Below are 15,391 nucleotides of genomic sequence, written 5' to 3' on the forward strand. Positions count from 1 at the left end.
GAATAAATCTTCGCAAGTAAAGCCAGGGTGGCCGCGATACAAATATACATAGTCTAGGATATTTGGGAGTATTAACCCAAATCTTCGCATACATGCCGAAAGGGCCCGCGATGGAAACCAATACTATACATGAACAATGAACGAACATAATACGACTCATACAATTACTATTACTGAACTTACTTTCTGTGAACTCGCTCAACTAGTTGTTGACTCTCTGCTGCATGCCTTGCAGGACCTTAGGTACATTATGGAGCTTGCACAAGGAGGAGCAGGTCGTTGTGGGATACGGATCGTAAACGATATTTGAACGTATAACTTACTTTGGGTTTTCATTATTATGCTTTCGCTACTTAAACAATGTTTGGTTATGAACATCAGTCATGTCACGATGAGTTACATTTTCTACTTTTACACTTAAATGCTATGTTTGATATGATTGATGGCTTGATCCTGGTCATGTCACGCCTTCAAGCGGTAGTACTCCGCGTGTGGGATTTTGGGGTCAATAGTGATATTACTAATAAATGAATTTTGAAAGAAACATGGAACCGGTGTAATGTTAATTTCAAAAGGGTCTTCTTTTATTAGCGAAGTTTGATCATTAGTTAACTTAACACTCACTAGTTCTTTGATTTTAGTACTAGTGTTTAACTCTTTTAAAAACTTGGCATGAGGGGTTATTAAACAATGATTTTCGAAAGTAGGTGACAAGAGATTAATTTCTTCAAAATTAGACTCTTCATGAATTTTAATATTATCGGACTCACCTTTTTCATTGTTTAACTCATGTGTCGGTTTTTCACTTTCTAGTTCTTCCATTTTTACATTTTCAACTATCTCTACGTTATTATTACTATTCAATTCTTCTCTTGCGCGGGATTCCTCTTCCCTTGCGCGAGATTCTTTCATGTAACGTTCGATAGTTTTAACGTGTTCTAATATCCTATTGGTCACTTCGGTGAGAGAAAAAGAATTTGGATCCTCAAAGCTTGAATCCGGTTGTTCGATCCTTGGCTCCTCATAATACTCATATGAAGTAGATGGTTCACACCATTGTTCTTCATTGTAAGTATATGATGGATAAGGGTCGAAACTTTGTTCTTCATAGTACTCATATGAGGTGGGTTGTTCACGCCATGGTTCCTCATAGTAAAAGTATGAAGATGGTGGCTCATATCTTGAATCTTCAAAGTATGAGTATGAAGGCTCATGCCTTGGTTCATCAAAACATGAGTATGAGGGAGGAGGTTCATACCTTTGGTCTTCATAGGATGTGTATGAAGTTGATGGCTCGTACCTGGGCTCCTCATAATAGTTGTATGAATTGGATGGTTGATATGAGTTATTATATTGAACCGAGCGTGTGTTACGACAATTAGTGCAATAATTACCCCTATAATCATCCTCATCATAGGTGTAGTTGTAACCTCCTGAGTATTGATCCATAAGAATCACTCAACAGACTATAACTGAGTCTCGGGACCAGAAAACAAAAATAAAGACGGAAACAGAAGCTGGACACGGCCCCGTGTCTGGTGAACACGGCCCCATGTTCAGGGTCTGTATCTGGGCGTTTTAATTAAAGTTACTGGTCACGTTGAGCACGGGGGCGTGTTCAGTGAGCACGGCCCCGTGTTCAGACTCTATATCTGGGTATCTAACTAAAAATATGCAGCACGGGGGCGTGTTCAGCGAGCACGGCCCCGTGTTCAGGCTACTGTAAATGCAAACTAAACTAAAATGCAGAAAAATGTGCGCGCGTTTTGAAAAGGTTTTGAAAAACTGATTAGGCCGTCGATTTTAAGCTTTCTTAAAATCCTTGTGTCCCCGGCAGCGGCGCCAAAAACTTGATGTGCGTGAAGTGTGTTATATTTTTGATGTATATTTAAGCCCCTTTTACACTTTTAGCCAAGTTTTAAATTTATAAAACACGATATTTACTAACACTAAACACACATATGGGCAAGTGCACCCATCGTGGACGTAGTATAGTGTTGGTAAGATACCGAGGTCGTCCAAGGACACAAGAGCTTTTAATACCGGTTTATCCTCAACGTCTAATCAAATCAAAAAGTGAGAAAAATGTTTTTAACTAAGAAAATAAAAACTAACTAAATGCTGAAAATAAAATAAAATAAAAACAGATAGACAAGATGAATCACTTGGATCCGACACGTGTATTAGTATAACCTTTGATTATTTTCGCACTTTTGCACTTGTTTAAGAGATTATCTTAGTTATTGTAGTAGGCCCCTCTTTTGAAGGCGACGTTACCCTCAACCCAGTAGTTTGAGTCAGCAAGGATAAAATCCTAAAGGGTCGGATTATTGAAAGATAATGAATTAAGTTATTAATGCAAATTGTGGTAGGCCCCGCTTTCGGCGGTGACGTTACCCTCGGCTAAGTAGTCTGAGTCAGCAGGGATACAGTCCTAAGTAGCCGGGTTATAGTATTAATAGTAGTTAACTTATGAGGGGGTCAAAGAGTTTGGATCCCCGCCATCCAATACCTATGGGCATTGAAGGAGATCCTACTAAATTTGACCCAGGTCCCAAGCAGGACCTCTAAACGCTGAACAAGGGCAAGACCCTTACCAAACCGTTCCCTTAACCCCCGACCAGGTAGCCAACATACCTCCATATAGACCGTGGAGATATGAATGGTGAAAATCTTTTATTTTATATAGATAGTAAAATAATGCCAAGACACCACGGACAAACGATAAGGAAAGATCACCTTCAACATAAGCAACTAGTTATTAAAGTCATTAATACAAAACCAAATAAAAAGTGCAAAAGATTGAAAATAAAAAGTATTATACTAAACACTTGTCTTCACCAAGTGATGTAAGAGACTTAGGCAAACATGGCCTTGATTGTCAAGAACTCTTACGATCAATCTTGGATCCCGAGACGACTCACACACTCTACGATGGACAATGGATGATGGTGGTGGATGATGGTGTTATGGTGGTGGAGGGTGGTGGATGAAGTGTGAGAGAGGTGGTGTGCCAAGGGATGAGATGGAATGAAACCAAGCACTCCTATTTATAGGCTGAACAGAAGGCTGGGCACGGCCCCGTGTCCGCTGGACACGCCCCCGTGCCCGTCTGACACTCTCTCTCCTCATTAATTGTAATTCGCAATTACAATTAATGCGCCTGCTGTACTTTCACCACGCCCCCGTGCCCGCTGGACACGGCCCCGTGGTGGGCAATGGAAGCTTCTATAAGTTTGTCTTTTATTCTGCTTCTTGGGCACGGCCCCGTGCTGGCTGAGCACGGGGCGTGTTCAGACTTCTGCTTTCTCTTCTTTGCCTTGGAGGGTGCCGTTGAGGGTCCGGGCAGTCTACTTTTATTCCTTTTCTTGTATTTATGCTAGAATTAGTTGTCTTTTTGCTTCTTTTGTGAATTTGAGCTCATTTCATCCTGAAAATACAAAAGAAAGACAAAAACACTCTTTTTCCAACATTAGTACTTAAAAAGGGTTAGTTTTATGCCTTAATTGATGTGATTTATATGTTGTATTTTACACACATCAGGAATTTATTTGAATTTAGTAATAGTAATACAGTAGAAACTCTATAAAATAATACACTTGGGACCACCAAAATTTATTTATTAAAAGAGTTATTAATTAATCGATAAATTAATAATTATTAATTTATATATTAATTAATATTTTATTAATTTATAGTAGAATACTTAGTTTACAAACACCTTTCAAGCTTCCACTTAATGGATGTCGAAGATGTTCTGACTCACCCAGAAGAAAATATAGTTGCACAGTTGTTGACTGATGAAGAAATTATTGAAAGCGTTATTGGAATTTATAAAGATGATATCTATGAAGAAGATGATGATAGTTATACAATGGAGCCCCCTTCACGAAACGAAGCTATTAAAGCGGCAATCACATTGAACAATTTCTTGTTGAGCTATGAGAAAACAACACCAGAAGTTCTTACCATGCTAAGGAAAATTAGAGACGAGATTCAAGGGGAAATTGATTTCAACAAAAAAAACAAAAGACAATTGAGTCATTTTTCAAGAAACCTTCATAAATCATTCATGTAATATGCTATATATAAGGAATTATTAATTTATATTTTATACTAGGTTATTCCCCGGGTAGGAAAATTTAAATTACAATCAAAAGCAACAATAATATACGGGTTCAATAGTCATCAATACACCCTTAAATCTTTTTATGAATATGTTTGTTGAGAAATGATATGTTTTTTATTTTTTGAAAAAAAAAATACATTTAAACATGAACCTTGAAATAAAAGAAACATTCCGTTACTTATGTAGATATTAAATTACATTAAACTGAAAAATGTAGCTCCCATGAATTTCTCAACTGATTCGTGTACATATAAAAATTAATCTAAGGTTCTTAATACACGATATTTTTCTAAGCAAAATAAAGATATCTTGGATTCATGTACAACCAAGAAAAACAATGAGAAATTTTGTTTTTTTAGTTTTGGTAATGATAAGCAAAAAATAACAGTCACACAATCAGCTACATCTAAGTGTTTGTCCAACGTAATGACGTATGTTGTCGTATAGGCTGTCACTTGGCAATTGTGATTTGTGGTCAACAAATTGTTAACTTGTTAAATTTTGGGTTTGCAAAAGCTTTTAATCAATGTATCACATATTTGAATGACTTAAATTGTACTTAGGCTTTTGCAAACCCATATTGTTAACTTGTTACAATTTTTGAATGACTACAAGCTATAACTTGTTTGAACCATGTGATCACATATTTGAAAGATAAAAAATAGGAAGCTAAATAGTGAGTGTAAATAAAAAAAATAAAAAGAAATGTAAAACTAAAATATGTGTAATATAACATCCACTAATTTATATTTTTAAGAAACAAAACTATCACCCATCGCTAGTTGTGTTTATTAGAGATGAGTATTTGGTGCTGGGTACCGATATTAATACCTTCGCTATAAGGAGTTTTAATTTTTTCATAAGTTAATCACGAGTAGACTTATAAACTTATTGATTGCTTATGATTAGTGTTTATAAATTCCATTGTATTAAAAATTGAAGGATTTTTTTTTAAACAATTAAAAAATAAGTTAACGTATTACACATAAAAAGCTTGTTCAAAAAATTTAAAGGATAAGAAATCAAAACAATACTAATATTAAGTGAATAGATGAATGAAAACATCAAACTCCGTAAAAGCTATTTTAGTGTGGTACTACATGTTTTGGAGGTTTTGCAACCAAAAGCTTCCATTCGCTTTGTGACCATTTAAAAACACAATAATCACAAATTGACATGCTTTCGCCTCTTATCAAATCACACCAACCGATTACAAACCTTCATTAAGTTAGTCAACAAAAAAAAGTAAAAAGGATATGTCTATTTGCATTTACAACAGAACAATGGTACATTTGAAGTGAAGAATCAACTATGATGACCCAGAAAGCTTTTTCATCTAAAAATCATATCGCATATGGTTTCTTCAAATCATCGTTTTCTAAATCCGAGTGTATGGAAACCGACCCCGATAGCGACTTGTTACTCCTTTCCGACCTACGAATACTCTACCTTTCCAAACTTTGTTCACTATTCAAATCCTTTGTGCAACATTGGCGAATGTACTGAATAAGAAAAATAATGACAAAACGACTGCAAAACATGGATATCCCAAAAGAAAAGTAAAAATTTTGACTTTTGAAAGCTTGTAATATAAACAAAGTGAGATGCCTCTCACCTTAGAAATTCAAATTAAAGTATAGACGAACGAAAACCGCCAAGCTAGAACACCTTCCACAATAACTCGTTCCAAAAAAGATCCATGGCATGTTACTCAACTTCTTCAAATTCGAATTTTCTTACGACCTGCCTACATGATAACAAAAATCATCAAGAATAGAGCAACACCATAATTACATTAAAAATGGATAACACATGTTCCAAACACATTTATGATTGAGATCATAATTCATAAAGTACAAAGTACGTATACTTTAATTTGAAAACTTTGATCATTTTTAGGTGTTTGGATGTGAGCTTTCAAATAAACTGTCATAGACTTGAAGAATTTCACATAAAATTATAAACAATCTTATACAATCACTAATAAAACTAAAAAAAATATTTAAGAACAAACTAAAACGAAAAAAATTGTGATCAGTATATGTTTTCCTAATATTTTTTAACACAAATTCTACTTTTATCTCGATTCTTTTAAGAATTAATATAAACCAATAGTTTTGAAACTGAAAGCACAAAATAGCTCAATAATAAAAAATATGGAGAAGACAGTTGAATAAAAGCTTCTAGCCTGCCCAATCCTCTACGCTACCTGATCATGTCAAGAAAGGAAACATTCCTGAACCGACTTGATTTTCAGTACCGATTTGGTACCGACATTTAGTGTTTTCAGTACCGGTATTTACCTTCACATACCGGTCCTTACCAGTACCAGTACCGAACTGTACCGGGTATTTTTGGTACCGGTACCCATTTTTTGGGATTTTCGGTACCGGTATTTTCGGTACCGATTGATACCGAGCTCATCCCTGAAGACATCCTAGCAATAACTTCTTTGAAAATCATAGAATTCAATGGTATGCAATATGAACAATACCTTTTTTATTTGTTAAATAAATTAAATTAAATTCCATGTGGAACCATAAAGAGGTGCTTACCTTGGCTAGCCAGGTCTCGTCGCTTTTAAGTTTGTGACCTGGGCTCGATCCTTTCTTCTACCTTCCATTCATTCAACCAAACAACTAAACATTGTGTTTTTCAGCATTGTCATTTTGTTCTAACAACGAACAACACTTAAAATCCTTTAGTTATTTGATTTTTTAGTTATATTAATTTTACATGAATTTTGTTTTCCTCGTTTAACTTCTAAAACCAAATACAATATTTTCACTTCAACTTGAATACAAGACTTTACAATATATAAACATAAAAGACCAGATGCATAGCTACAGGTGCACATCTGAACTGGTTCATCATCATAAATGTTTTCGGATCCAATATGAATCAAGTTTAGTGATAGCCGTTCAATTCCGATGCAATGCGCCACTTTGAAACCCGTTTGAGGATATATACTTAGAAAGCGGGTTTAGAGTTGTCTATTCGGTAAACATGTATCTAAACTAATACGGTTTCGCTTCAAAATAAGTAAATTTATATTTTAACAATATCAGTTATGTAACCTCTTTTAAAACCATATAAATGTTATAAAAGTTATAACAAATTAAAAGGCTAATGCAAGTTAGAGCTGGCCCGTTCCCTTGTAGTCTAATTGTTTTTTTATTTGTTTTGAGATAAATCACAACCGGAATAAATGGGTCAAAATGGCTGGCTCTAACTTGCATTGGCCTTTTAATTTGTTATAACTTTTAAAACATTTTTGCCAAGGGAAAGTGGGAAACCATAGAATATGAAGCCAGATAAAGAATCATACCTTATCAAAGTAGCTGAGGTTGCTACTTCCCGTAAACTGTTCAAAGGAATCAGTAATCACACCGCTTCCACCTGCATGACGACATATAATGTCGATCGAAAGTCCAAAAACTACAATCGAGAAAAATAAAACACTAAAACACATACCTTCGTCAACAATCGCCTATCCAGATTTGAGCATAATTTTACATCGCAATAAAGAGTAAAGCAACATAGATAAGAGCATATGAAAATGCATCACCCAAAGTAACATCAGCACATTAGACATTTAGTATTTATTTTTGTTTTGTTTTCTATTGAATTCATCGATTAAATGAGTTAGTTGATTTACCAATGGCAACTACTTTGAGAAAATATAGCATTTGAATTCTGCACCAAGATCTAGCAATGAATTTGATCCACTAACATCGCAGTGGACATCTGTTAATATTCCATTGAACACCAAATCACGTGTTACCTAACTCAAAGCATGTTCATAATTATGCTCATTATTTACAAATTCCTCTCAACACACAAATAGTAATAGCTTTAACACATTCAAGATCCAACTTCTTCAATAACATTTTTTTATAAATTAAATATTATGTTCAACCTAATTTCATTTTACCCTCTATACAGAGATTCATGAATGACTGGATTAAAAAAAGACAAACCTGAAACCTCACGATGTGAGAAGATGAGGAGAGAAGATCGTAGACTACCCATTATGAGTTTCTTGACCCGCCCTGTGTGCCTTTCTCTCTCTCTCTCTCCTCTAATCTAACAAAAAAAAATCAATAAAATCAAAATAAGATTAAAAACATCAAACTGAGGCTAAATTACAAATCTATTACACCAAAACCATTCCATCGAACTCAAAATCATATAGAAACCTAGCAATAAAATTATAATTCAGATAAGTATACTTCAAAATCTAGGAACAAACCAAGCGAAAAATCGCATCCTGAAGAGGATTCTGGCCAAAAGTCGCATCCTTAACCTAATTCCGGCCACTAATAACCCTAATCGAAGATACCACTCCATTGTGATTGATGCCGTTGTGCTGCCTTGGATCAAATTAAACCAGCGTTTTAGATCTGTGTAGAAAAAACCTCACAAGAAGATGAAAAAAGACGGTGTTGACAGCTAGGGTTTAAAAAAAGGATGATGAAGATCTGGGATTGAACGATGATGATGATACGAAGATTGTTGAAGGCGGCTGTAGTTAGGGTTTCAGAGAAAGGGAGTGTAGTTAGGGTTTCAGAGAAACAATATGAACAGTGAGAAGCGGAATGAGAAAAAAGAAGGGTATTATAGGATCCGATTTAGTGGGTCGGGTAGACTAATTCGGGGCTTCAAAATTAAGGAAAAAAGCAGACGGGATTTTCCCACCAAAAAGCAAAATTTAGAGGCCTCCTAGCTTGACACATCAGCAAAAATTAACACATTTATTATATATAATAGATGGAGTCTAAAGAAATTATCAAAAATGTATTATCTTATAATTTTAGCGAATTATTAATTTAGCACCCTATCCCCGAGTCGGGACCGGCAAAAAATATTATCTTAGAGAGTTTATTAAATAATCGAGTATAATTTATCGAGCTTCTACTGTATAACTTAAATTCATGCAACTTACGAGGGTGAATGGAATATTACTAATTGTAAAATATAATTGAAAAGTATTAATTGTGATATTATTTCTCATTAACCTCATTACAAAACGTTATTTATTTGAATTTATGTTTCTTTATTCTTTTTAATTATCACTTAATTAATTGAATAAAGAAAAAGGTTTATTGAAACTTATAATAAGTTAAGTTTACATTTATTATTATTATTAGGGGAATTTGCCTGTAATAATCCCATCTAGACCTTATTGGCCATTAATAATACCACCTTAGAATATTCCCCCCCCACCAGTCCCACCTTTCACCTATTTTTCCTACAATGGTCCCCCGTTAAAAAAACTTAACGGAGTTAACCATTTTTCCAAATTTCAAACAGATTTTTTAGGGCTTTTGATCAGAACGATGATACGAGTCCATTGATGTAAAACTTACTTCAAAATGGTGCTCCAAGTGACTTGATTTTTGTTAATTGGAAATTTAAAAACCCGAATTGAAGCATTGTTTTCATCGTTTGGAGCACCGTTTCTGTAACACCTCGAAAATTCATGTCCAATATTATATCGACACGTGTCATGGACTTTAAACGTGTAAAGGACTGAATTAGAAGGGCTAAAGTTGACAAACAAGGAAACTGTGTGAATATAAGGATCCAGAATGTCAAAAATGGATAAATATATTTTAAAATAGCCCTACAAGATGTTTATACCTTCAAACGAATAAGTCATGGATCATACGAAGCTAATTGTGAAAGAAAGTGAGGAATTACAAACTACAGGGGCTAAATGGGTCAACATGTTTAAAGTATACCTCTGAGTGATCTTTTAGCAGACCCGAAGTTTTGTAATGATAAATTATACTCACAAGAATGTGTGATAAAAATTTCACAAGGTTTCGATAAAGTATGAGAAAGTTATGATAATATTCGTATACAAGGGGTTAAAAGCGTCAACGTTGAAATTTAAGACTTTTCGGTGAACGTATGAGTAACCGGGGACTAAATAAAGTTGGTTTATAACTTGGAGTCCTTAAAAGTCAAGTTTGGGGGTTTTTAGTGCAAGAAATGAGCCAAAAATCAAGTTTGGAAGGACCAGGGACCATTTGTGCAATTATTGAAACTTTGCAACCGGATCAGAGTACCCACGCGGGGCGCGTAAGATCCTTATAGATCCTTACGCGGGCCGCCTAAGGTCCCCAGATGCAGAAAATGTTCACAGCTGCCTGTACAGCCGGTTTAACCGACTTAGAAGTGTGGTTTTTCGTACCTGGAGCTTGTTTGATGGTTTTAAAGGATATGGGACACTTGGAATGATCCCATAATATCTATAGACCTTGTTGGCATGATCAAATTTGTCACACCCCAATATTTCCACGTATTACCGGTGGGCCCGGCGGGGAGTATCGTGACGTAGTTGATATCATCATTGTCAACATACACAATAATATAGCATAGCGGAAGGCTGGGTAAATAAACTATTACAAACCATACTGTCTGTCGATGTTCGAGTACAAGAATAATACAGACTGGAATGTAATAAGATCCACAGGCGGATCATAAAGTACAAAGAAATAAAAACTACAGACTCCGGGTATCTATGGGATTTGCAAGATCCTCTACAACACCCTATAGCTCCAGCCTATTTCGATAAGTACCTGTCAATTCAATCTTTAGGAAAATACGTCAGTATACACTGGTAAATACAATTTAACTGACTCGTTTTCAAAACATTTAAGAAAATTGGTTTAGATGCACAAGGCACAAATCCTTTATAACTTGGGACAATCTTATTAAAATCTTGTATACAGTTTTACATGCTTGTCATACATGTGGGGCCGGTTTGTAAGCCGGACATGATTAACTGACTCACCACTTACAGAACCCACAGAGGAGTTATCCCCAACTTGTGGGTAAATTAAAATTTAGCATTTGCATCTGTCGGGTGCATGCCTACACCCCGTGCATAGGTCGTGGCCATTAATAACTTAAATGAGCCAAGGATATCCAGGACACGGTCGTTAACCCCAAAATGTTTATGTTATCAAACAATACAGATTAAAACGGGTTATGCGGATTTATTAAATCACAATCCGACATAATAATCCCATACCCGACCAAGCGGTATTAATATACCGTATCCCAAGCCCGTATAGGGAAAATAAGTTAAAAGTATTTACCTGATGTAGCAGTAAATCCATAGAGTTCCTGAAAGGCACTTTTTACCGGACGCTATAAATCTGTATAGAATGTTTAATTATCTATTAGGATGCTAACGGGTCTTTACTTAAGTCAAAGACTTAGACCGACTAGCTAGAAAGAAACCTTACGGACCTAACCGGTAGATTAAGCGGAGACCGGGATAGAATGTGATTTAGACCCGACAAGCTTGGATACTTGTATAATATGGGTAAACTAAACACATTCTGGAAAATGAGGTTTTATGACAAAGTTAAGCCCGTTTCGGCTATTTTACGTAAACTAGTCACGTAAGCCGTTTCGAACGCGTAAATGCGTAACGGGTAACCGGACAAGTTATAAACAGGTCTTAATCATTATTATGCTCAAAATATGTTAATATAACAATAGCATATCAACATTTATGCCCAAAAGCAAATTAAACCAAAATAAGTCCCATAAGGGCATTTTGGTAATTTTGATGCTTATAAAAGAGTTTATTTATAAAGCTGAGTTCCAGGTCTGATTAGATTAGTAAAAACATGCATTTTATTAAGTTATTTCAGTAAGATACTTAATATATGGAGTTAATTACTATTTTCGTCCATGTGGTTTGTAAAAAATCACTATTTCAGTCCATTAGTTTAAAAATTGTGATTTCAGTCCCTGTGGTTTCACTTTCGTAACCATTTCAGTCCACCTCGTAACCATTTCAGTCCCTGTACTAACATAATAAATGGATTGAAATGGTTACGAAAGTGAAACCACTGATATAACTTAGTAAATTAAGTTTTTTTACTGATTACATCAGACCCGAAACTCAAAAACGTATTTAAACCCTTTTATAACCTTTTAAATGACCAAAATACCCTTACGAGGCGTAATTTGAGTTTAAAAATCATTTTGGGCATAATAGAAGACATCCTACTGATGTCACAACATATTTAAGGCATATTAACTTATGGAACATGTTCATGACTCTTATGGTTACCCGTTACGCATGTTTCGCGTTCGGATCGGTCTATGTAACTAATTTACATATATTAGCCGAAACGGGTCAAACCATATCGTTTTTGTCTCAAAATTCGGAATGTGTTTATGTTACCCATATTAAACAAGTATACAAGCTTGTCGGGTCAAAACCACATTCTAAGCCGGTCTTCGCTTTACCATGCGTTTGAACCGTGCCTTCCTTTGAAAACTAACCGGTCTAAAGCTTAGGCTAAATTAAAGACCCGTTAGGATTCTAATAGGTTATTAAAACCTTCGTTCCAGATTAGGAGCCCAGTAAAAGCTACGTGCACTTGCTGTATTTGATTTATACTATTGCTCAAGTAAATACCCTTAACTTATTTTCCCTATATGGGTTTGGGATACGGTACTATAAAAGTACCGCTTGGTCGGGTTTGTGTAGTCTTTTAAATCGGATTGTGATTAATGTATTTGCATGACCCGTTTGATATGTATTATTTGGTGTATGGCCTTTGGGGGTTAAATGATCATGTCCCGGATATCCTTGGCATCATTCATGAAATGGCCACGACCTAAGCACGGGGTATAGGCGTACACCTGACAGCTGCCTTATGTAAAAACTGGTATCCCACTTAAAGGAATCAACCTTGTGGGCATTATACCTGTGGCGTGTCAGTTAACTTAAGTCCGGCCCTACAAACCGGCCCTGATGGACGGCAAATAAGTAAATCTGTATACAAGATTATTTTAAATAATTGTCCCAAGTTATAAAAGATATTTTGCCGAAGTGCATTCAAATCAATTTTCAAACTCCTTTCAAAATGAGTCAGTTAAGTTGTATTTACCAATGTAAACTGACGTATTTTCCAAAAAGGCTAAGTGCAAGTACTAAACGAAATAGGCTGGCTACTCCAGGCATCATTACTCAAGTATCGCAAGCTTTAGATGCCAAAGTCTGTTGAATAATTTTCCTTTTTATTCGATCCGCCTGTGGATTTGTTTCGACTGTTTTGTGATACTTAATATTACAATTTATTCAGTTGAAATAAATCTATATCTTTTGCTTCCGCTGTGCATTTATATGTTGTGTTGTTTGACTATGATGATATCAATTACGTCACGATACTCCCCACCGGGCCCACCGGTGACACGTGGAAAATAGGGGTGTGACAGTTTCGAGGCAAGTTTTACATCAATGAACTCGTATCGTCGTTCTAATCAAAAGCCCTAAAAATATGTTTGTAATTTGGAAAAAAGCTTAACTCCGTTAAGTTTTTTTTAACGGGGGACCATAGTAGGAAAAATAGGTGAAAGGTGAGACTGGTGGGGGGAATATTCTGAGGTGGGATTATTAATGGCCAATAAGGTCTAGGTGAGATTATTACATGCCAATTTCCCTTATTATTATTATTATAGAAGTATAGAAACGACAGTGGTCTTATTATGAAGTTATCTCATGTTATCTTTATTCCTAATTATCATAATTAATATTATTAGTATTATTGTAATTAAAAGTTCAATATGAGTAGAAGTGTAATGTATAACAATGTAATTGTTTAATGTGTATATATATAATAGCCCAATTGTTTAATTGTTTTATTATCGGAAGATTATTATTTGCCACATTATAATAATATGATGTAAATTTATGTTATCATGTAGAAATTGCATAATTTACATTGGTTGATGTTACCACATACATACTTATGTTTTAACTTCATAATCTTTTTTTATTAATTACCTGAGAAATTTAAAAATTTGAATTTTTTGTATGAAAAATGTATGTTGTATGATATCCGTCATTCAATATTATGTGTTTTTTAGGAAAGTGATTTTTATTTCATATATGATTCTGTACATAGTTATATTATATTATGGTTGAATGCATGATGTATGTACATAGGTTTATTATAATAGTCATGTGTTCCTTTCTCTGAGTACAAATCATATATAGAAATGTTTCTTATATGATTCATATACTCGGTGACACTATATGATTAAAAACTTTATATTTGTTTAGAAAACCTATGTAATGTATCCTAGAGTTATACAATTAACACATTATCATAAGAAAAGATATAACGTGGATATATTACAATAACGCTTTAATAGTGTTTTTAATATATTCTTCATATTTAACCATGATTAGTAAGGAAAATAGAAAATGTATATTTTATTATATTGTATTTGATGAGAAGACATCTTATATCAATTATATATTGTACAATTTGACTTTGTACATTAATATGCCATTGTTTATGTATATAGACAGTCTTCAATGAAGCAACTAATTAAATTAAAGTTGTGTATATGATCACACGTTATAAACATGATTGAATAGTGATCAAGATTTATTTATAATATGACATTCAAAGTTTCAAACTCACTAAAGCTTATTGTAAATTTATTGATGCTTGTAAGATTTTGGACTGATAAATCTTAATGATTTGGTCATATAATTGATGTTATGTGGTGAAAAGATTAGTTATACATGTGGAATAAAACAATTTCCACTTGTCAAACCTCAAATGCGCTTTTGATATATAAGGTTTGAAACAGTCACCATGAAAGTTGTGTGACTCTATACCATTCCTTGAAGTGAATGTGATGATATACTGATTAGTATAATGGTCGTGATTATGTACATAGTGAGGAAATTGTAATGATGCGACCATGAAAGTTATAATCCATTCCCTGAAGAGAATGTGATGAGAAAAATATATATCACAATCCATTAAGCAAAACAATTTCCATCGTCAAATTTTACTGATTGTTAAAGAATATATATATAAAGTTTGAAACAACAAGCATGAAAGTTCTGTGGTTCTAATCCATTCCCTGATGTGAATGTGATGATATAATAATCAATTCAAAGGTTATGATCATATACATAACTAAGAAAATTGTAATGATGCCACCATGAATGTTGTATGGGTATAATCTATTCCTTGAATAGAATGTGATGATATAATAATTGGTGTAAAGTTCGTGATTATGGTAATTGAGGAAATTGTTATGATGATCATGTAATAAGATCAACCATGTTAATAGTGCAATGACTATACAATGATCGTTATAAATAGAGGGGGCAATTCTGACCCAAATAGCATACAATGGGTCAGTCTGGGTCATTTTTAGATTATATTGGGTGAATTTGGGTGAGGAAGTTTAGACAAGGGGGTC

At 34.4% G+C, this 15,391-nt stretch overlaps 1 long non-coding RNA gene across 11 annotated transcripts; it reads right to left on the bottom strand.

The window, feature by feature from the left end:
• Positions 1-5,290: 5,290 nt before the first annotated feature.
• On the bottom strand, positions 5,291-8,849 carry LOC110900347. 11 transcript variants are annotated; one of them, XR_002570949.2, is made up of 6 exons: positions 8,382-8,745; positions 7,604-8,215; positions 7,458-7,528; positions 6,685-6,745; positions 5,745-5,876; positions 5,291-5,659 (listed from the first exon to the last, which is right to left on the bottom strand). It is a non-coding gene; the product is annotated as an uncharacterized LOC110900347 (long non-coding RNA). The 11 variants fall into 11 exon arrangements; XR_004894411.1 differs by having other exon boundaries at positions 5,745-7,528; positions 7,604-7,619; positions 7,788-8,215; positions 8,382-8,849; XR_002570952.2 differs by having other exon boundaries at positions 7,458-8,210; positions 8,382-8,763.
• Positions 8,850-15,391: the final 6,542 nt, after the last annotated feature.

Source organism: Helianthus annuus, chromosome 5 (assembly GCF_002127325.2).
Source record: "Helianthus annuus cultivar XRQ/B chromosome 5, HanXRQr2.0-SUNRISE, whole genome shotgun sequence".
Taxonomy (NCBI): Eukaryota; Viridiplantae; Streptophyta; class Magnoliopsida; order Asterales; family Asteraceae; genus Helianthus; species Helianthus annuus.